Below are 24,233 nucleotides of genomic sequence, written 5' to 3'. Positions count from 1 at the left end.
TGCTTAAGCCCTACACAGTATATACATTGCTTAAATGAGTGTGAGTAGTGCTGCTATTTACCTCCTTTATTGTCTTACAATCAACAACAGTTACACTTACAAATCAATTTAGAGTTTCTAAATAACTCAATAACTGCTTAAACTGTCAATAACTGTCTTTCCGTCAGTGTAACATTTTGAGGTTAAAACACTCATAACGAAACTGTAACAGATATTGCCCACTTTTTGTAAATAGGATCGATTGTGCGACTGTGCATTCGGTATGTCTCATTATCTTCTTGGATTGCTGCCATGTGTTGCAGTTTTCCACTTGTGCTTTGATACACTATTTACTGCAATGCTGAGGTGGAAGATACCACAACACACATCTGACCTGGAATGACCAGTTGAAATGAGCAGTTTTTTAGTCACTAACCCGCATTTAAGCAATACAATATGAAGCAAAAATACAGGGTACAGGTGATATTTCATAAGATACAAATCTACACTGTGAAACTTTCACCACCAACATTTTATATTCAAGAGAAGGGGAAGCAAATGCATCCCTTCCAATGCGAGTTATTAATTGATAATCAGTGTGTTTCCTCCAGTTGGAGCATCTCTGACATATGTTCAATACTGTTAACTGTTATAGATCCACATCGCTGATTCTTCTGCTGCAAGGTTTATCCCCTTATAAACCGTAAATAAGACATGCTGCTGTCTGCAGGTTAAATGTTTGGTTTTTTTACCAGTTTAAAAAGGTTCGCACTAACTTGTTTAGCCTTACTGAATGAAGCTACTAGCAGGACAGTCAATGCTGCAGATCAATTCAAACAAGCTAACATTAGCCACGCTGCTACCACCCAAGCCACATAATAATATAAGTTGGCCGCAGGTACAATACAGTACAGATTATTAACTGCCAACAAGTAAAGCACAGAGTGTTTTACATCATGACACATGACACACTGTATATACACTCAGCTAAAGGATTATTAGGAACACCATACTAATACTGTGTTTGACCCCCTTTCGCCTTCAGAACGGCCTTAATTCTACGTGGCATTGATTCAACAAGGTGCTGAAAGCATTCTTTAGAAATGTTGGCCCATATTGATAGGATAGCATCTTGCAGTTGATGGAGATTTGTGGGATGCACATCCAGGGCACGAAGCTCCCGTTCCACCACATCCCAAAGATGCTCTATTGGGTTGAGATCTGGTGACTGTGGGGGACATTTTAGTACAGTGAACTCATTGTCATGTTCAAGAAACCAATTTGAAATGATTGGAGCTTTGTGACATGGTGCATTATCCTGCTGGAAGTAGCCATCAGAGGATGGGTACATGGTGGCCATAAAGGGATGGACATGGTCAGAAACAATGCTCAGGTAGGCCGTGGCATTTAAACGATGCCCAATTGGCACTAAGGGGCCTAAAGTGTGCCAAAAAACATCCCCCACACCATTTCACCACCACCAGCAGCCTGCACAGTGGTAACAAGGCATGATGGATCCATGTTCTCATTCTGTTTACGCCAAATTCTGACTTTACCATCTGAATGTCTCAATAGAAATCGAGACTCATCAGACCAGGCAACATTTTTCCAGTCTTCAACTGTCCAATTTTGGTGAGCTCTTGCAAATTGTAGCCTCTTTTTCCTATTTGTAGTGGAGATGAGTGGTACCCGTGGGGTCTTCTGCTGTTGTAGCCCATCCGCCTCAAGGTTGTGCGTGTTGTGGCTTCACAAATGCTTTGCCGCATACCTCGGTTGTAACGAGTGGTTATTTCAGTCAAAGTTGCTCTTCTATCAGCTTGAATCAGTCGGCCCATTCTCCTCTGACCTCTAGCATCAACAAGGCATTTTCGCCCACAGGACTGCCGCATACTGGATGTTTTTCCCTTTTCACACCATTCTTTGTAAACCCTAGAAATGGTTGTGCACCAACAACCATGCCACGCTCACGCCCATTGCTTAAATCACCTTTCTTTTCCCATTCAGTTTGGAGTTCAGGAGATTGTCTTGACCAGGACCACACCCCTAAATGCATTGAAGCAACTGCCATGTGATTGGTTTATTAGATAATTGCATTAATGAGAAATTGAACAGGTGTTCCTAATAATACTTTAGGTGAGTGTATTATACACTCTTAATGGTTTGAGGCACTTTACATAAGCATCACCACTAAGTTGTCTTTAGTGCTCCACTTATGTCTCCACTCCTGAAAGCTGTTGAATCCAACAGCATCAAGTGGGTGGAGTGTTGCATTTTGATGCATTTCATATCGTGTTCGCTTCGTCTGATGGATGACCTACCGCTAAAAAGTAATCCAGAGCTGTATTTCTATGGCGGTTTCTTAACCAAATGCTGTTCTATATGGCATGTTCACTTTGTTGTAATCCGTCAAGAAAATGATGAAGGAGAAGACATGGAGATAATAAGGATCAACTTAAAGCTTGAAAAGGCAACAGCCTACGTTCACCTACAGTCATCTGTCATGGAATCACGTAGACCCACACCGTTCAAATATGAACAGCAAGCAATAGTTTGACAAATAATCTCATGTTGACTCTTGCGGATTCAGAGGACAGAGAGGGAGACAGAAGCAGTAACAGAAGTTGCAGAAAAGGCAGGCATAGGTGACGTGGAGGAGGTGAGAATTGTGTAATTGTTGGAAATACATAGAATACTAAAAAATGCAAAAGTCTATCACTACTCTTTTTGGTCATGTTAAATAAATCAATAGACACACAGTCACACTGACAATCTCATATTTGCTCCAGATGATTCAGGGAGAGAAGGAAGGTGAAGACAGAACAGGCACAGGGGACTTGGAGGAGGCGAGTGAGAATAGACACCTTCTTGGAAACCACGATAGAATACAATAAAGTAATAGACTTTTTATACTTGTTAATATATTGTCTACATCTACATTTAAAAGTCCAAACAGTGTGGGGACTTGTTCAGGTCTCAATGTCCTGATCTGAAGGTGGACAAGGTCCAGACTCTTGTTAGATGTGGGTAACAGATGTGGGAGTGATCATCACATGCCATTGGACAATGTGTAAATACCAGCTTTAAAACAATTGCTTGGGAAAACATGAAGAAGTCTGGAATACTTTATATTAAAGGCACAGGTGTTTTCAAATGTACTGGGCTGTAAGATTCAATTATAGTAAGGTAATTTTTCATCAAGAGAATAAAAAAAAAAATTACATATTATCATAAGATCAAATCATCAAGGATTTTTGTTTCAAAATGCGTTACAATGTTCAGCTTAGCTTTAAAGTTTCAAACGCTTCCTCCAGGTGGGAATTCCTCCCAGCCCCGTTGCAGAGTTGGGTCGCAGAAGGAGGCCCTGGTTTTAAAGGGGTGGATTTTTAAAACTTTGGACAAAACCAATCTAGCTAATTTCCGCCATATCCTCCAGTTATTATGCTAAGCTAATCGCCTGCTGGTTCAAGCTTTCTACTTGGCATCCAGACATGAGTGGTATCAATCTCCTCATCTAACTCTCAGCAAGTAATATGTGTCAGCTGGGATTTAAGATATCACCGGTGTTTTTTATAATATTTGCAGATTAATTTCATGTGGCAATATTCTCTCTTGTCAATTTTGTTGCATGATTCAAAATGAAAAGCATTTTGGTGTGAAATCCTCCATACATTTAACCCAAAGAGACCACGGCTAAATCTAACAATGAATGCTATCGCTCCCTGCGGACACAGAACAGATGCCATTAAATCATCCTATTGATTACCTGTATGTGTGTGTGTGTTTATGTGGTGTGTGACGGATTGCAAGGGGGAGCCAAGCGGTACATGTTAATGGGACCCTCTGTCAGCTAAGTAGTCTCTTCATTCATCAGGCGTTATTATACCAAACAATACACCCCCAAACATGCACAAAATACTCACACACAAAAGCTCATATGTGCTACACAAAACAAGTGAGCAAAGAGAGACTGAGCCCAGGTGTCTTGGTTGGAGTGTGTTTATATCAGACATGCACCATAGATGGAGCGGGATGATAAGGATTATTATCACTAGTCTGGGTTCAGACAGCCAGTACTGATGACAGAGGCTGAGTCAATGTTTTCTTATTAAAAGGGCAGTACAGACCTTTTTTTCCTGCATTTGCTGGGTGTCAACATGTTGCCTCAGTACTCTAGAAAATGCCTGAGTAGAGGTGAATGTGTGTTATTTACCAAACGGCCAAGATGTGATGTAAGTAAAACCAAATGCAAGCTGAACGCTCAGGTAGACAGCTCATTGAAAACTGTGAGGAAAGAGGCCAAGTGGTGTTATTGTCAAGTGGTTAGATCAACAGGGGCTGGAACTGGAATATTAAACAGTCCAGAGGGTTTCAGATTTCTGTCTGAGCTTGGGGGAAATATAGGAACTTGTTCACATTACCAGAGGGATCAAAACAGACCAGAATAGACTAGACCAGATAAGACTGGAGCAGAGAAGAGCAGAGAAATAATTCAAATGGGATATAACAGAATTTCTTGGAGGAGAATAGACTAAACTGGAATACGCTATAAAAGAACAATCCTCATTCTAACAGTTGGATTGGCTCATGAATCAGAGTCAGGGTGTGATGATGAAAAGAGACGACTAGATTTCTTCTCTTCTGCCATTCAGCTCTATAAGCTCTATACATCTATTAGTGCCAAATCAATTAGTTGATAAATCATTTATGTAGATTACAGAAAATTAATCACCAACAACTGTAATACCCGAATAATTGTTTTAAGTCATTCAGACTCTAAAGCTGTACTTTGGTGCAGTGGTACTTGAGCTAAATGGAATGTCACCATGCACACATTAGTACGTAATTATTTTTAGTTGTCAACTATTAAAATAACTGCCAACTATTTTTATAGTCATTTACTCAATTCAACTCAATTTAATGTTGATAAAATTAATAATTATTTGATTCCAGCTGCTTAAATGTGAATATTTTCTGGTGTCTTTACTCCTCTATGACATTAAATGAAATATATTTGGTTGTGGACAAAGAAGAAATTTGAAGACAGCACTGGGAAACACTGACATTTTTCACTATTTTCTGACATTTTATAGATCCAACAACTAATGGATTAATTGAGGAAATAATCAACAGTTTAATCGAAAAATGAACATAATTGTTAGTTGCAGCTCCATATGATACCATATGAGATACCGTGTTCACCATCTTAGTTTACCACCTGAGCTACGGCTTTCCTCCTCCTCTCTCTGCCCCTCCTCTCTGCCCACACAGCAGTCCTCCTCCTGGTCCTGGCCACCAGGTACACCTAATCAGACCTCAGTATCTGAAACAGCTCACTGACCTCTTGGCCCAGGAACACAGAGCTGATGTTTTTTCCAATCGAATCTCTATGGCGTGTGAACGGGATGTGACAGGATAATTAGTGGACCGAGAGAGAACTAATTGACAGCGTGATCAACTCGCCTGCTGCAGGTCACGCCATGGCATGGCACTTCATCACCACTAATGATATAATGCTGTGTGTGTGTGTGTGTGTGTGTGTGTGTGTGTGTGTGTGCATGTGTACATGTGGCTTAGTTTGTGTGTACACAAAACAGCACATGGGTCTTATGTGTGGGTGTGCACAGGGATCAATGGTGATTTTTTTGTGTTCGAATGTGCAAAGCTCAAAGAGTGAGTGAAATATGTCACTGGAGACCACTACAGTGCTATAGATGCCATTAATGAAAATAAAAATCTTCAGCGCTATCTTATATGTGATTGTACTCTTCCTCTGCTGCTTTTGGCATACACAAAATCTAAACATGTTACGTAATCCTAAATAAAGGACAATTTACTGGAAGACTCAGCAACAATACTGAATTGTCTCAAAATGCCTACAGCTATTTCTACAAGCTAGAAAGACTGACCTTACCAACCTCCCGTCAAACCCATGAGCTCATACTAGATTTGAGCAATAGAGTACACCACAGCCGATTACTGATTTAGTACAATATACAGACCTTGTCACCCAAAAATGTTGTTTAGATTATAGTATTGCATTGGGAAATATATTTTGAGAATAATTTTTTTTTTCCTTTGACGAAGAAACGCTCTCTGGATTTCATTTGTTTTCCCTCCAGAATCTGCTCTGGCAACTAAAGCATAACTAAAGTTTTTTTTATAGTTTTGTTTATTAAAAATCAAAGTACTTGGTTATGGTTTGAGAAAGATTGTGACTTAACAGGCGTTTTCAACATTTACACCAAACCTTTCCTTAACAAGTGTCGTAGGCCTGAGCGAATTGGACTCTGATAGGTAGAATTTGTCTGGGCACATCTGAACACAGCAATCATATTTGGATGTGGATCAAAACAAAGAAGAACCTTTAGAGAATGTGGTTCCGGCTCTGTCACAAACAAATTCTAGAGCAATTTGATTGTGGTGAAAATGTGACCTGACCTTGATCAGGCCCAACAGAAAGGCGTAAGTCTGCGAGTTAAAGCTGAATGTCACCTTTAACAAGGTGTGCTTTGCATGCTAGGTTGCTAATTAGCTAAATCAACAGTTGCTAGCAACTAGCAGAGATTTAAACTGGACTAGAAATGAATTATGTTGGCTTTTTTTTATGTGAGCTTCAGGACTTCTTCATAACGCCTCTTCTGTCTTTTACTTTCTCGCTCCTGCGCTACACACATTTAACCAATGAAGATATTTTAAGATAATAAATGTAAAATTTGCCTAAACGGCCTATAAAGATTTTTATCCAGCATTTTTTGCAAATCTCCCCAAGGTCCCATTGCAAGTGCTCCGAGCCCTACAGCTGCCTGCTGAAACCTCTGACTACTCTACTCTGTACACCCAACTATCCACAAAAAACCCAAAAAACTGTACAGTATATAAAGATCTTACTAACTTGACTTACATCAAGAATAACATGGCTGTATATTCTTGAGAACAAAAGCAAAAGGAGATCCTGTGCAAAACTCTGGCTCTAAATACATCTATTATGGTAATTAGCCTTTAATGGCTCACCTAATATTAAATCCCCCCAGAAGAGATAATCAGCTGAAAGCGAATAATCAAAATATAAAAAGACAGACATACAGTTTTGTAGGACTGCCAACGTTCGAGCGCCACCAAGCAAAGGTGTCTAAAATAAAACCTGATAATACTTACTGAAATTAGATGGTTGTAGCATTGCCTCCCATTGCCCTTTTAGTACTAGCACACAAATCTTTACAACAAGAGGGTATATACATGTCAAAATAAATCAATTTCAAGAAAATAGCAAGTTGGGTAAAAGCTCTTGATTGCAGTACTTGAGCCCAGTTTTAAAAGCACCACTTGGTGAAGTTGTTATTTTCAACTGGATAAAAGAACGATGGGAAGCATAATGCTGGGTAATTTCAAATAATGATCAACTCCTGTTGTACATTCTGATCTGATATTTTCAGCTGCTTCAGATAGCGCATTCTGGCTATTTGGTGCTATTCCTAGAGAAAAACAGGTAATGTCACAAGTCTAATCACTTCTCTGACCCCCTCATCTAACTGACTGGTCTGCTGCATTAAGGGACAGGAAAATAGAAAAACCAAAAAAGGATTGAGAGCAGAGGGAGACAGAGAGATGGAGAGAAGGAAAATGATACACAAATAGAGAGAGGGAGAGCAATAGATCCATGGAGGTAGAAAATGAAAGTGGGGATATACTACCGAGAGAAAGATAACGGAACGGAGAGAAAAGGAGAAGTCAAAATATGACACACAGAGAGAGAGAAAGCTCTGCTAAATCCAATGAGAGGGGCTTAAATGACCGAATGCCAGAGATAGCAATGGAAATCCTGTCATTTTATCCACCCAATAAACACATTCTGAACCCGGTCCAAATAATCCATCTATGTCCATGCCCTGCATATTATCGGTTATCTGTGTTGACCACAATGGCCAGTGGTCATGTAGACAGAGCTGTTAGATAATAGAGCCACCCATAAAGAGAAAAAAAAGGCCTTTTTAGCTCTTGGAAACCATCAAACAATAATGCAGCCACTGTTTAAAAGCTAAAGCCACAGTGTGGTTAATTTACTCTGGACTTTTTTACCAGACTTTACATTAAAAACAACTGAAATCCTAAAGCTGACTTTTGCAAACGTAGATCTTAATTTATGCATACATTTCATTTAGACATTAATCATGGGCTGTCTGCTACAGTATTCACAGTTACCTTTAGCTGCTTTATTCACATGTCGTGCAATTTGATTCACACTCTCATCACAACTGACGCTGCACTTCTGAAAAGCTTATGTCAAAATTAGCATCAAAATGTGTCACATCAAAGTTTTTTCCTTTACGATTCAAAGAAAAGTATACCAAAGGCCTCATCAATATTCATTCTCTTCATTTCTTTGACCATCAATCACTGCCGCTTGACTTTCCTTCGCACATTATCATAAAGTGATGCTTCCTCGTTCTGCCATCTACGCAGACAACACTGATACTGAAATTCATTTGCAACCCCAAATGAGGTAGATATTGGGATGCAGTACATTTTCAATATATGCAGGATGACAAGTTGAAGGAAAACCCAGTCAAAGTATATATACAAAGTTGTATTTGAGCTGAGCAGACACAGGGCACATTTGAAGTTGTGTTTCTGGCCACCTGACAAATGAAAGTCCAAAAACATTAAAATTATTTCATTTAGCTGACGCTTTTATCAAAAGCGACTTACAATTGCTATACATGTCGGAGGTCACATGCCTCTGGAGCAACTAGGGTTAAGTGTCTTGCACACATTAGTGTCTCACAGTGGATTCAAACCTGGGTCTCTCACACCAAAGGCACGTGTCTTATCCAACTCACATCCTGTTCTGTTTTGTGCTCGACCATATCCTGAGAAATATAACTGGGTCTTTAGCAGCTAAATGCTCCACTATGTTCATCAGCTAGTTGCTAACCTTTTCTGTCTTGTCTGCTAGGCAGGTAGTGTATATGGATCTTTCTTGCTCAAAATACCTTCCTGTTGTTTCTGGAAAAGAGATTGGCTAGAGCTGTAAGACTGAACCATGCAGTATATTTGTGGGTTGTAAATCCAAAACAGTAGCTTGAACAGGTTATAAACTTAACCACGCTAGGATAGATGGCAGAGTTGAGTGATAATTCATGGGTTTGTCACTGAGAGACCCCTTTCATAAGAATTGAATTAATTTCGGTCATTTGACTCGTTGTTTATGGACATCTCGTGTCGTGCACAGACCCGGCACGTTGCACATATTTGTTGTTGATTGTTGATCTTTGTTGTTGTATATTTTTATGTTGTCAGTTTATATATTTATATGTACACAATATTCTCTTCCTTTGCATTACTTCTGCACGGCACAGACCCAGAATAATGCACATGTATATATCTGCAACGTTGTTCTTCCATTCTATATTTATGTATTTCTACATTTATTTATGTCGACTGTATGTTTGTCTACGTGTAGCACCTTATCACCACAGCAAATTCCTCGTATGTAAAACACTACTTGGCAATAAAGCTCCTTCTGATTCTGAAGATATAGACAAAATACATGAAAAGTATCCAGTATCCTCTGTATTACCAAGAATCTAACTACCCATTATTTAGTATCTGTGTTCAGTTTGTGAGTGTCTGCATGTAGGCTATATGCTACAGCAAGAATCCTAATTAATGAAAAGCATCTGTTGTGTAAACGCTGTTGAAAATCCACCTACTCTAGTGTATACACCATCAGCACTACAAATATCAAGAAGCCAGTTTGCTACATAGAGCAGTTTGTAAATGTCACCACTTTTTTCTACAATGGGCAGTGTGACTGTCAGAAGCTTCAGGAAAACTGCCATGCAATGCAACACAAGACAGGCAGTATCGCAAGCTGAAATGACTTCAAAGAGACCCATAACTCATTTGCTGATCCAAGTGGGAGCACAGACTATACCGAATGGCTTGGCTGTAAGCCACAAAAACAATAAGTCATACCGTTGATAGTAGCTAGCGTTAAGTGCTCTAACATGATAGTAGCCTTTGTCCAATTCTCCATCCTACAGATATCCATGTAAGATCTTTGATCACTGATCCTGCATGAGGTGTTTAGTGGCTGTTACAGTCCATTCTTTCTCAGTCAAGATGAACTAATTATGCATTCAGTCCAATAACTTTCATATCATCCCTCACTCTTCTTGATAAACAGTGAGTGGTTTTGCTGTCACAATAAACCTGTCAATTAAAACAATGGTGTTGGAGCAACATCAGCTTCAATGTTCATGATACGAGTTAGCTAAACTTGCTATTAGGTGTGTCATCATACTAACTCATCTCTCTATTAACATTACACTAAATCCTCTTTTTTGAGGTTGTACTTGGACCAAGTCTTGGTGTTCATTGGGTTATTCTTTCAACCTGCAGGTTGAGGCAATGCTACAACAGCTATAAACACAACACTAAGATATAATCACTTTTAAGTTGATATAGCTAATTTGTTCGCAAACAGTTGTTACTGACATACCCAGCAAGGAGTGGCATTCAATTCTTGTTTTGGCCCACCAGTTGAATGTAGGTACAAAATTCACTCTTAACTGTGTTTGCGGTTGCTTTTATTATTCAAATGGGACTCCAGCATGAATTTCCTGTTGCACTGGGGAAAGTCACACAGTCCATCAGCCAGCCAGGGGAAAAAGCCCAGGCACATCCCAGAACGGCTATTGTGGACCTTTAATTACAGTCTGTGCTGGAAGATGGAGGACCCCAGTGTGCTCTGTAACTACGTGCTTTATCTTGCCGGGTCACCTGAGTTTTACCTAATTGCGCATTATGTTGGAACAATAGCTAACTGTTGCTGCTTTGTGCAGGTACTATCTAACTCAGCTGTATCTCATATCTCAAGAGAGGAGAGAATTCAATGGGTTGAAAATGTCAACAGCCTCAGGAGAATGTTGAACATTACTACTCAGAGAAGGGCCATGTAGTGCATAATGCATGGCTGGGCGGTGTAATGAGATAGTAGAAAGTTCTTCAACCCAAGTTTAAGCCTCTGCACAAATTGGAGTCTGCCCTGTTGAGGGTCTTTAAACGAGACACGAGAATACAATGCAAAGGAACTCTCTCACCATAGTGTTGAGTTGCAATTACTTAAAAGAGTATATAAATATAACCGTATAAATAAAAATATAAGACAAATATAACGTTGTGTGCGTATATACAATATTTACATTATTAAGAATTCTATGGTGAACAAAAAGCTATAGCTATTTTTGGGCTGCAGCAGGCAGCTGCTTTCAGCTACTGTAAAAAGCTCTAAAAACCTACTGTACAATACCTCCCCAGTTGTAGAGCATTTAGCAGTTAATGATCCAGATGTTTCACTCAGGAGTGAGCTGGTAGAGACCAAAAACATGGCTAAAAGACAGTGTCTAAACTTCACCAAACCTTTACTATAGACATGTCAGATGAGAAATTTGGGAAATGTTTGTGTGGATCATATGCCTTTTAGAAGGAACTGATAATCAATGTCATCTTGGTGACAGGGACGTCAAATCAAAAAACACTCATCAATCTGTCATTCTGGAAGGGAATGAGGTACCGATTTCATCATTCAGGCTGGAGGACATTAAGAGGCAAAAACTTGGAAACACGCCCTTTCCTTAGTTTGTTTCAGGCAGAGAAGGTCCTGGTGAGAGTTAACCCGCAGACAAGAGGGGAACACATATGGGGTGAGATGTCTGTAGATGTTTATGTGTTAGCACCAATGTCACCAAGACAGATTTCTTGTATGTTAGAGCGCATATACAGTATCATGAGAAACAGAAAAAAGCTATTAAAAGATTCAACTTGTGTAGTTGCAAATGCAAATAAAAAAAATGCTGGTTGCCAGCAGCACCGCAACAGATTGCAATCACCAAGGAAAGTACAATAACAGAATGCAGAGCCCTGTGTCTGGCTGCAACTGATAATATTTTTAGTGAAATTCAGTAACTTTTTAATAAAAACTCAGCGTGAGCAGCTAAACTGGAGCTGGGACATTGAAGGTGAAGGGAGATATCAGTCTCGTCTGGGTCTGATGTACAGGAATTCAGCCGAGGCGGGGTACAGCTTCATTTCCCTCGCCTCTGCCATCTAGACAGAGAGAAACACGAGACCCTTTGAAGCGAGTGATTAAAGCGCAGCAGGACGAGGCACAGCTCGCCATTTCTGTTACCTCGTCCACATGCTCCAAACAAATGGTTAGAGACAGAGAGAGAGAGAGAGAGAGAGACAGAGACAGAGACAGAGAGAGAGAGAGAGAGAGAGAGAGCAGAAGTCTCCTGTGACCCACTAAATTGGTCAAATTGACTTCGTAGTCTGCCAGTGTGGAGGCGGCCATTTTGACTCAGAGCCAGAACTTAAATGAGAGCTGAGCAGGAAGACATGTTGGTCCTCTGTGTGAGACTGGCCAGTCTTACCAGAACTGCCCAGACAGATAATATTCCTAGAGGTATCTATACGGACTTTCCTTGGCAGATAAATAATCCATTTGCCGAAACTCTCCAATGCTGCCAACCAGTCTAGATTTCTCAAAAAGAGACGTGGGTATAAATATTTCTTGACAAAAATGATGTCAAAAATGATTGGCTGTGACACATCTCTCTTATGGTGCTGTACAGAAATTTGAGCTTTCCTTCTAAACAGCATAAAAAACCCAGCCTTTTGCATGACTACAAAGAGTCTAACAGAGAAGCGCTTCAGGACTTCACAGTGTGGCATAATCACTCATCTTTTCCTGCCGAGCACCATACAAACAAAAAACTGATGTGTGCGGACTTCAGTAGGCCAACACATCTCCTCCCTTCTTTTTGCAGGTATCAAGGGCCTAATATTGAGCGTGTCAAGAGCTATAAATAAGCACGGCTGTCAATACACAAAACCTCCCTTTGGGATTACTGTTCAGGGGCCATGCATTAAAAAGACAGTCTGCGCTTTTTTTTTCTGCAGGAATTGAGGTTTTGTCTTGTAATGGACGGAGTACTTACAAACATTTCATGTAAAACAAGCTGACGTCTTCTCTTATCTGCTGGTTTCAGAAGCAAAAACAGCTGCATCAAGGGAGGAAAAAGCTTCCCATGCTTCAGCAATGAAGCACAACTTCTATGGGGAATTTGTGTCCCCAATGTTGCTGCCTGGACAAGTTGTCCTTGAAAACATACGTGACACAGTCCTGATGCCAAAATACTGCATTTAGCCCAACTGTTACAGCTATAGTAGCAGTGTACTGTTTTTTTTTCCCCTCTCTACAGACTGACAAGTCAAAGCTATCTACTCTTGAAGCTAGAAGTCAAATCAATGTTCTGGCTTTGGACTTGGCCTGTTGTATACACCTACTGTACACACATACTCTATCAGAAGCCATGTGCCAGGTCTCCTTATCGGTATCGATCGGATCCAGCCGAGCCACTTTACTGGATGGCAGAGTTCCAGAGCTAAATTAAGGAAAACATCAGTTTGTAGCCAAAATGGTGGACGATTTATTATCATCCCATTGTGCTGCTGCAGCTGACTCCCAGGTTTGCTCGGCTTCCAAATTGCGTGGACAGCATTTAAGGAATTAAGTTAAGTAATAGATCAAATTGAGATCAAATTCAGTGTTCAGTCAGTCAAGAATATTAAAGATTTCACTGCTTTGTTTTCATTGAGGGTAAAGGTGCAGCGGAATAGCAGAAACATGTAACTGAAACTTCTGAAAAGTATTTACAAACCTGTCCGTACGATGGTTTACTACTTTACTACTGCTGATTAGAAGACAAAACACCACACCACAGTTTAACTGGGCAAATAGAGTGAAACTATAATGTTTCACCAAGTAGAGATGAAATAATAATTCCTGTTGCAGCTGAGAAACGGGGTAAAACATTACAAACAAATATTTTAATGTAGATTAGAACGATTGTGATGAGCAGATGAGAGTAAAAACTGCTAATAAGACAACACGTGAAGCATTTTTATGCTTAAGACCACTGTGCTAACGCTCTGTGAGAATATATTGAACACCGTAGACCCCAAATTACCATAGCAACCTAGGTTGTGTATTAAAGGTTCAGTGTGTAAGTTTCTGTGCATCTAGTGGTGAAGGTTGTGAATTGCAACCATCTGTCCAGTCTACCACTGCCCCCTAACCTTTCAAAGAGCATAGGGCAGCACCGGTGGCTGACAACAGCACAAAAGGTGTCTCTTCTGAGACAGCAGAGAGTGGCCAGTCAAGATATGAGGTTTATTTTAGAAATTATTTACTTAATTATTCAGTAAAACCATGTGTTATTATGACTTGGCCACTGACAGATAACATGGAAAATGTAAGCCAAGAGTGTGAAACACTGTCACTGTTTCTGCACCACAGTCCATCATAAATCACACATTAAATAAAGTTTATACAAACAATGACAGGGGAAACACATTAATTCTCTCTGTGATTATGGACCTTCGCCAAAACTACCCGCCAACAATAATATCTGGCCCAGGGCCAGATTATGGTGCTTTAACAGCGGCAAAAGATATAAATAAATAAATACTCTGATAGCGGTGCTGAAATAGATCTCAGTCATGACAGCAACAGTTACACAATCACTTCCTCTTTAATGGGTTTAGCCTACAAAATAAAAGCGCAAGAAGCTTGTTTACTACAATGCAGTATTTGGACTTGAACTAAGATTTTACTTTGAAAAATTCTGAACAACATAAAAAGAGTCTGTTGCCTGCTTGACACACCTCTGAAAGAGCCGTCAGAAAATGTGATTCCCCTAAATGTCCTCTGCCTGGAGATACTGGAGAATTGAAAAAGCGTCTGTAGGTTGATGGATGTGGATCAAACACTGAAACAAAAGCAGTGCAGCACATGAGAAACAATCACTGCAGAATCAATTTGTTGAAGAGAGAAAAAAAAAATTGTCCCGTCCCGTGTTTGGGATCAAACACTCAACCCTTGGGTTGTGAGTCCTGCGCCTTACCAACTGAGCTAACCAAGTAACATGTGAAATCATTGAATATTATGGCACATATTCTCATCCACCATCTAATGGTTGAAAATATTGCTCCGATGCAAAACTTATTTGCAGACCGCTGCTATATATTATTATTATTACTTCTTCTAACGCATGTATTCAACATAGTGATGTATGTCTGCAATGCCTGAATTCTGCCAGAAGTAGAACGAAAAGAACGTAGTGACGAAACGCACTCTGTAGCGCTTTTGTCCGTTTTCAGCTACTGTAGGAACATGACGTGCAACGTGGTGTCCATGGAAGGGGGTGCCCACGATTATGTAGATATAAATGTCTCATTCTAAGGTAATAAAAACAAAATGGTTTATTATGTAAGGTCTTTACACACGACCGAAAACATTTATTCAGTTATATATATTGCATTTCTGTCGACAGATCCTCAGAAATATCACTGACTTTAAGTGGGCCATAAATGATGGCACATACTGCCTAATATATACTGTAACAAATGGCCAATAAAACAAATAAAATGCCCATTAAAAAGGAAAACAAAATGAGGGAAAAAAAACTACTTTTTACAAAATGTGTCCAAAACATTGCATTATCAGCTTTGCTTTTCTATCCAAATACGGTATTCAAGTGTGTGCTTCAGAACAGGCTTCTTTCAAGTCAGCATGAATATGAATAAGTTTGTGTGTTTAAGTGCATGTTTGTGTGTCTATGTGCAAAATGTGTGTGTGTGTGGACTAAGAAGGTTTTCATCTAAGCTTAACTGTGACAGTTCTGTCTCCGTTCGATAATATACTTCGCAGACGACTGTACTAACTGCAGGAGCCAGTTAACACACACACACACGCACACACACACACGCACACACACACAGCCTGTCTGTGACGGTTGAGGATGTTAGGCTTATTAAGAGTGTCTGGGTCGCCTTGTGACTCATGCTAACTCAGTGTGTGTTTGCGTGTGTTTGCAGGGTAGCAGGTTAAAAGGGCTTAACATGAGAATGCATCTGCAATCCTAGCCCCCCCATCCTTGCCTTCTGGCTCATCTTGTTATTCCCTCACTCCCTTCCTCCTTTTCTAAACCTCCCTTCTTGCTCTGCATCCATGATGACTCCCTATCCCCCTTTCTGTCCTCTTTTCAACTCTCTCTCTCTTTCCCTCAGCACCCCCCTTAAACGTAACCAAACTGCAACCGTTTCAGAACGTCAACCACATGTTTTATTTTGAAAGTCTAACCGGGCGTTGCGTATTTATTACTGTTAACTGAAGCGTAAAACTATGCTAAAGTGGTTCCCAGTGTGTTAAAAAGGAACACTTGAGGGGTCTTGACCACTGCACACATCTTCAAAAAGCAGGTCGTCATTTTACCAAGAACATAAAAATAATATGCAAAAATGTAAAAACTACAAAGATAAAAAAAAAAATTCTACTTCCACTCTTGCAACTCTACAGTGTGTGTTATTGCATAGGGTGTACTGCAAGATAAAAGCTGCCGTCACATGAGTCTGGAACAAATAGCAATGCGCAGACATTTCTGAGCAATAACAATACTTTTGAAAACCTGAAAATGATGAACCAGATTAATTTTAGTTACATTACCAAACATCCTCTGTATTCCCCCATTTCCCATCCTGCCTTGCTCTCCGCTCCATCCACCTGATCATCAGGCAGAGCCCTACATAGATCACTGAGCTTCTCCCTTTTCTTTTCCTCCGCTCCCCTCTCTTTGCTCCACATTCCCTCCATAGGATCAATACGTCGAGTTCAGTATGGATCACACCAAACGCTAGAGTGTTTAAAATGTAACTCGCACTCTCCTTCCTATTTCCTCTCGCTCCCAGATCAATAACAAGAACACACGCGTGAATCCACCGCTGTCATCGTCAAGCAGTCAACCTTCTCTGGATCAATGAACGTTTAAAAATTAACATCCTCATCACCCACATCATCAAAAACAACACCAACATCATCGTTATACTGTGTATATTTCTGAGCGGACATGCAAGAATTTAAATCTACAACAGTGAAGAAAGGGATAAAGTGCTGAGTGTAAACTAGAGTACTGATGTTATTTAATATCAAAGCCTGACACATGCTCTATTGTTACAGCAGAATATGCCTTCTTTTCTTTTCTTTTTCGTTAAGTCAAAACCTTTAGAGCATTTCCACATTTTCAAAATACCAGACGGTTCACCTAAGCTGTACTCAACATTCGGGGACAATGGCTGAGAGGTAGTGGCCTTTAACTAAAAGTCTGTGTGCATTTCTTCCAGGCACAACTACAGCACAACCATATTCAGAGCACTGGCATTTAGAGAGGAGTGTGTAATGCGATTCCAGATGATGTAATTTATGTGCTTGATAGAGAGGAGTCTAAAATATCCACTCTCCTCACAAAAAATAACAACCCTTGAAAAACAAAATGACTAAAGGCCCAAACACACAGCAGATGAGTTCACTGGAGTCACTAAAGAAGTTCAAATGTTATCTTCACATACCACTTTCTGATTGTTTGGGGACCCACAGACCTCAGCACTCCTTTAAATATTTTGTCTTATCTTTATTCAGACCCTGTGTATAGAAAAGTAACTGTGCAATGCTGTGGTTGGTTACATTCCAAATGCATTGCATGCATGTAGCAAGAAAAATTACATCGAACAAACCTTGTGAATGTCGCATGACGATCATGACGCAACAGGTGGAGCAGCCTCTCGCAAATTAAATTAACTAATCCATTAATTTATTCCTGAATTCCCTCACTGAATATTGTTAAAATAAAATGGAGATGTTGTTTTCAGTGATAAATGAATGCTTAAAAAAACCTGCCTGGGAAAATCAGGTGTCCATCCAATATGTTTCTTCGTGTGAAAGTGTGCGTACAATAGTATTTAACCTCTGAAGCGTGTCTTCATGCCCAAGTCAAGAAGCGTCAAGCTGATAAAACAATGTCATGTATTTTTATTGAGCTGATAAAGTCCCACAGTCTCCAGGACCCTAAACAGAACATTAGAGTTTAATAAATTAATGATAAAGAGATTACGCTCAGTGCAGGTTCTGTTCAAATCCACTAGTTTTAGTACACATAGGAGCTTCCTTAAAGTACTCTGTAATCAACCTACAACACAATCAGTGTGCAGCCACACATTAAACTAAGAAGCCTTACGGTCTCCCTCTTTAAAAAGACTGTGTTGCTTCACACAGGTAGCAGCTACAATACGCATACATACTACCATTGTGCATCCTTTATGACTCAGCATGCAGAAAAGTGCATGCTCGTGATTCTGATTCTTTCTTTCGGATGTTACATTGAAAATATCAGTGGCTAAACATAATGTGTGTGACTGTGTGGAGATGGTATGAAGAAACCGCATAGTATGTTTTTCCTTATTAACAATATTGCAGCCTTATTATATTTATTTAATGTGTCACGCAGAGGGTGCATCAATCTACAGCAAGGACTTGAATCACTAATGAATCACCACACCACAATCAAACTGTATTTTATGCTAAAAAATAATACTCTCGATTATGGCAGAATAACAGGGAAGTCTGTTTTGCAACTGATTTGTGTTCCCCCCTTACATACCTGAACCCAAGCTAAGCCCTAACCCAACCAGTTGTTGTCTGCGCTGCTTAAACTCATCCCAAACTTATCGAAGCCCCAACCAGTTATCTCTGTGTAACCATAACCTTACCTAAAGCCTAACCCCAACCACAGTGTGCAGTGCTATGAGAAACACTATACAAAGGGAGAACAGACCTCAACACAGGACGTGGTAACAACCCTGGCAGGAGTGAGGAGCACTAGAGGAGGTAGTGTAACCTGTCACAGGTGGTCTACCACTCCCCACCGCAGTTCTCTCTCTCTCTGCCTGCCTCCACTTTCTCATTTTCACTTTCCTTTTAGCTTTTAATGAGGCCCTTTGATGCTGAATAGATGCATTTTATCACGCTGCTGGCATACCAAAGCGAACTGAATACTCCTTGCATGACATGAGCAACAGGTGATTCAAGTGCATAGAAGCTATGGCAATTGGAAAATGGAAGAAACAACAGCAGAGTAGAGGAAATCAAACAGGATTTTGTTTCTTTGTGAGGCTATTGAACTTCTGTGTGGCTGTAATCACAATTTAGTCTGTTCTGTGCCATCTGCTACCTGCTGTCACTGGATACAGTTAATTGCCAATGGTGAAAAAGGTTTACTGTAGTTGTAAGAAAGTGAAGGCCCAATTTAAACTATAGTGCACAGTCTAAAGTGCATGGGGTATGTCCAACTCCAACTAGTTGCTAGTTAAACGGCGCAAAGTAAGGTGCAAAGAGATTGTATTTAATCACAGGTGTGTTTTGCTCATGGTGGGAATTGTTAGGTCTCTAAATAATATTAACTAGAGTACGGTCTAGACCTGCTCTATATAAAAAGTGCAATGAGATGACTTTTTGTTACTATACTGATAAAACTGAATTAAACTGAATTGAATTTTGGGCTTCACATGAATTGAACCAATCAGAGTGATGTAACTGCGTAAATGGCTGAATTTACCATAAATTGTCAAATACCTCCAGTAGAACTCAGGGCATGCTGGAATGACCCACATGCAAAGAAATGCAGCGCAATAGTTGCTTTGACAGGAACCGGAGAGTGCATACGGACAGCTGGCATTCATCGCCAAATCATCTGATAGGATAACAGATGTCTGTTACGGTCTGGAAGGATAAGCAATGTTTACAGCGGCACTTGTGTTCACTGAGGGACAGGTATGTGGTCCTTAGCCGGTGGACCGTCTGCCTTCACCATCTCCCAATCCACTGTCCCATCAACATCAATGGACTGCATTTCAGCAAAGTGTACGTGTTACTATCTGAATAATGCGCCTTTTCAAATGCAGAAATGCAGCGCAACTGTATTTAGTTTTTGTTGGTCAATAGCTCTCTTTCTGCTGCCTCATGATAGCAATGCACCAACAATGCGCATGACCACTCATTTTCAGACCAACATTTTACTCACAAACCAGACCTGGGTTGTAAAAGAACATACATTTTTGTCTGACAGCCCTGATATCGGCTCTTTGACTGTCAGAAATATTCTACATGGAACTAAAACACACAAGAGATTTTTCTTTGAAAAGAGAGATTTCAATTGAATTTCAATTAATTTCAATTTAATTCTCTCCAAAATGCACCACAGAGCACCACAGGAAGTCATTTCTGCCTGCGGCCATTAAACTCTTTAACTCCTCCCTCAGTGTCAAACACACGTCTCTTAGTCAGTAACAGACCTTGTAGTGCAATATTTCAGAAACTAATGTGCAATATTCTCTATTCAATACTGCGGTTTTTAATACACTCCACCTCAACACTATCTGTACCCATAACGTATTCATTACTATTTATCTTTACACTTTACATATTTTTAACACTCTTACTTATATTTTTACTCACTCTTATTTAATTATTTGTTTTTAGATTGTATACTTCTACTTACCAACTTTCTATTGTTATTTTTATTTCTTTAAACCTTGATGTGCAATGTGAGCAACTGTGACACAAGATGATTCTGATTAATAAACTTCAAACATCTCTGTTAGTATATGTGGGCCAGGAGAAGCGGAGGGACAGCCACAGTGCTGTGAGTCTAAGCTGGCAGCCGCGCGCCCTGACAGCTTCTGGGTAATGGGTCCTCGCTGGGCTCACTAGACGGGACGCATTTTTCCGCCAGACGAGTGGCGGTGGGTCTCGCTGGGTGCTGTGGTTACAGCCAAGGCTCTCACACACACACACACACACACACACACACACACACACACACAATAAGCATGAAGCCGCCCATCCGATTACCAGACAAATGTCGCAAATATGCACAGCCAAAAGAGGCAGAGAAATATCCGGCCCTGGGAGGTGGCTATTCCTCGGCCAGCAGAGTGGAGTGGTCACCACGCTGCCACAAGAGCTCAGATATCTGTATCTATGGGGTGTGTGCGCTCGCTGTCAGAGGTCCACTTTGATGATTAGATAAAGGGACTGTAGCCAGGGAGCACGTAAACACTAGGCAGAGTGAGGTACACCATCAGAGAGAGATGCTACTCTTGTTCTCTAGGGTGTTTCCTCACTTCTAATATTTCTTTGGTCAAAATCAACGACGGGCTACTTTAAATTTCGAATCAGAGATTGCCAACCCACGGTGTAGCTGGGCAGGATCAGAGTCAGCCAACAGCTCCAGGGTTGGTTTAAAAATGTACCAGAACTGTGCTCTTATCAAGGCCTAAGTCTGACTGGTGAATGTGTTCTCATATGTACAACCAAACCCAACTGAAACTGCGATAGGGCTCAAAGTAATAACTCTCAACTGTACTGCTTTAGTAACCTAACCGAGTGTTTGGGTCAGTAAGATAACTGACAACTTTTAGATAAACAGATTATAAAAAATGTGAAAAGACAAGCGACAAAGAGTTAGCTAATGAGGCGAGAGACTATAAAAGTGAATGGTAGGGAAGCTGAATAGCAAAAGAAGCCGAGGAGTAGAGGGGTATGGTTTCCCTAAAGCAAAGAAATTCTGTTTTCTCAATTAAAAAGAGAAAACATTGCTAACTTAGTAACAGCTCAGGCATTTGGCATTTTAGCCAATTAATTTGGCGAAAAATTTGTTCTAAAATACGCGATAGACGTGTTGCACACATTACTCTGTCAATGAAATATTGAGCGCAATATGGTTACAAATATTGACTCTTACTAAATATTGACTATCACTTGCAAACTTGACGTGGAATGGTCCTCTAATTGATGAGGCAACATATGTCCCGTTCTTCTTTCCGCAGACAAAAACATTCCCAGTCTAATAGAGCAACACACACACACACACAATGGATTTGTACTTTTTGAAGTGATAAAGCAGCAGCATATGTCGTGGCAGACACTGTGACCTGTGGTGACTGATTAAAACTGGAAACAAAGGCAGAGCTGGAGATCTCATTAGCACCTCTGAAAGTCTTTATCTGACACAAAACAACAGGAGCAGATTCCTGAACCATCAGCACCCCCACAGCAGCACTTAAAACTGAGTCATAGTTCAACTTTTCTGTGGTTTAGCCTGGCTATCTAAGGACAGATGGCCATTATTTCAGGTACAAAATTTTACTTTTTAATAGAGTTGTCAAATCCAAATATCAGACACAGACAGTCAACTGGAGGGACTTCTAAGAACCACTGGAAATTTTGTGCATGATTCACATATTAATTGGTTTTCGGGATCCCCTTCTTCCTTCTGTATTTTCAGTAGTTGCAACAAGTTTTTTTTATCCTCTCTCCTCACTTATGTCTCACAGAACAAGCCCATGAAAGGCCACAATGAACACTGTTACACAGTCCCATTTTCTATTGTTTTGTTTCTATCTAGCACAGGCATCAGCTAAGGTGTCTGAAAACCTCACACAGCCATTGTATTGGCCCTGGTCATAACAACACTGGTTATATTATATCTACTGTGCCTCAGTCCATGAACCTGTGGATTGTCTGGGAGTAGAAACTAGAGCTGCTCCTCAGGGAAAGCCAATAAGGCTGTCTGTAAAGGAGTTTTCAAAGAAACACTGATACATGTTTCCTAGCTAGAGCAGCTACAGCTTTTATATTATGTGATATTACAGACAGAAACTGACAGTATTATCCTCCAAATGAAACATTCAATGTTCTGATTAAGATAGGATGTAAGCATGGTCACTTGGAAAACTGACGTTACACATAAACACACTGAATTAGAATGGGAAATGGCAGCTAGCAGCAGTAATACTAGCACGGATAAATTAGGTCTCGGCAGAAATGGGAAATAACCTGATTCCTGCACTGTCCCAAACTGCAACTGGGCAATCTGGATTAAGAACATGGTGAGCCAGATGACTTACAAAAGATTTTTCTTTTATCTTCTAACATACTGTATTTGGACCATGCTAACATACTTAAAGAAACCTTACATTAAATAAAAGAAAGAAAAATACATTATACATCAAAATGACAAAATTAATAAACTCCTAAAACTGCAACAATTTAACTTTTGTTACTTCCAGCAAATTGTTGAAAATATATTCAAGTTTAATGCTGTGCACAGTGTCAATATGTCTCGCCACAAATGGTACCAAGATACATTCCTGTACATGTATTGCAGCTGCTGATTAAATTTTGCCCCTTCTGTTCACTGGGACAAGCAGTGATGAATAAAACTATTCAGTGTAGCAACAATGCTAATGTTTCAGAGGTAATTGAACAATAACTCCTACAAGCTTTAGGCACTACAAACCTCCAGCATATTGCCTTTGTGGACTTGTGTGTTTTGCCAAACCATTTGTCCATTTGGCAATTACCTCCAAGTCAAACAAAGTAGATGGCCTATAAAAAGCAATGGAAGACAGTGTAATCTACAAGACGCTCTGCTCCTCACTAAATAATAAACCCATATAATCGAGTTAGCAAGATGGCAGCCTTTATTCCATCTGTGTGCAGCTGGGTGATGAAATGTTTTTTGGACTCCACACCTCTCCCATCTCCCGTGTTGCTGCTGTTTTAAATGGGGGACCTCAATTCAGACCAGTGATGGCACTGAGGAGCTAAATGTATGCACCAGTTAATTATACTTGTGAATGAATCGGTTTTAGGCCATCTTCCCGCTCTTTGTTGGTCCACCCCTCAAATTGAAATGAGAATTACAACGCCGGCAGATGAGTAATTAGTTTGAGAGGGATGCAATCCCCCGCTCGCTTAACGGAATCAAAGAGGAGAAAAGATGATGGATTGTGTGCATTTATTTATGTGTGTGTATGAGAGAGAGAGAGTGACACACAGAAATGAAGACAGAGGCTTTAATCGTGTTACATTGTCCTGAGTGGCAGGCTAAGTGCATTAACACTATTGTGTCAGGAGTGCTGTTTTCACATTGAGACTGGTACGGAATGTAAAATGTGTTCTCGAGCTCAGAGCAGAGATGAGGCTAGGGTCCAAACTCAATCAGCAGCAGATAATATGACAGTCTCCTCACATTGTGTACGGTTTACCTCTTCATAGCAAAAACGAAGGCCCTGAACAGACTAATAAACTCCTGTGACAGCTGCACATTGTGTCAGTCTTTGTGAGAAGTAATTGCTGTTTTTGATGAACAATAAATAGCGTGTCATGTTTGCAAAGCTGAGGATTTGCTTTGTGCCATTTAGACCTGAGCCAAAATTAATTTAAACTACAAAAAGCAGCTGTTTTGATCAACGTGGAGTGTGACAGAGTTGGCACAATTCACCCTTAAAAAAAA

General features: G+C 40.2%; 1 protein-coding gene across 11 annotated transcripts in view; it reads right to left on the bottom strand.

Annotated features, from left to right (window-relative positions):
- The window catches only part of ctnnd2b (catenin (cadherin-associated protein), delta 2b), a 163,320-nt gene that overhangs the window by 85,198 nt on the left and 53,889 nt on the right, over positions 1–24,233 (bottom strand). The gene's annotated exons all lie outside the window — the stretch shown is intronic.

This window comes from Micropterus salmoides, unplaced genomic scaffold, assembly GCF_014851395.1.
Source record: "Micropterus salmoides isolate LMB-PRFRI ecotype aquatic unplaced genomic scaffold, ASM1485139v1 Ms_hic_scaffold_14, whole genome shotgun sequence".
Lineage (NCBI taxonomy): Eukaryota > Metazoa > Chordata > Actinopteri > Centrarchiformes > Centrarchidae > Micropterus > Micropterus salmoides.
Note: the sequence above shows the minus strand (reverse complement) of the source record. Positions and strands in the feature narration are given on the sequence as shown.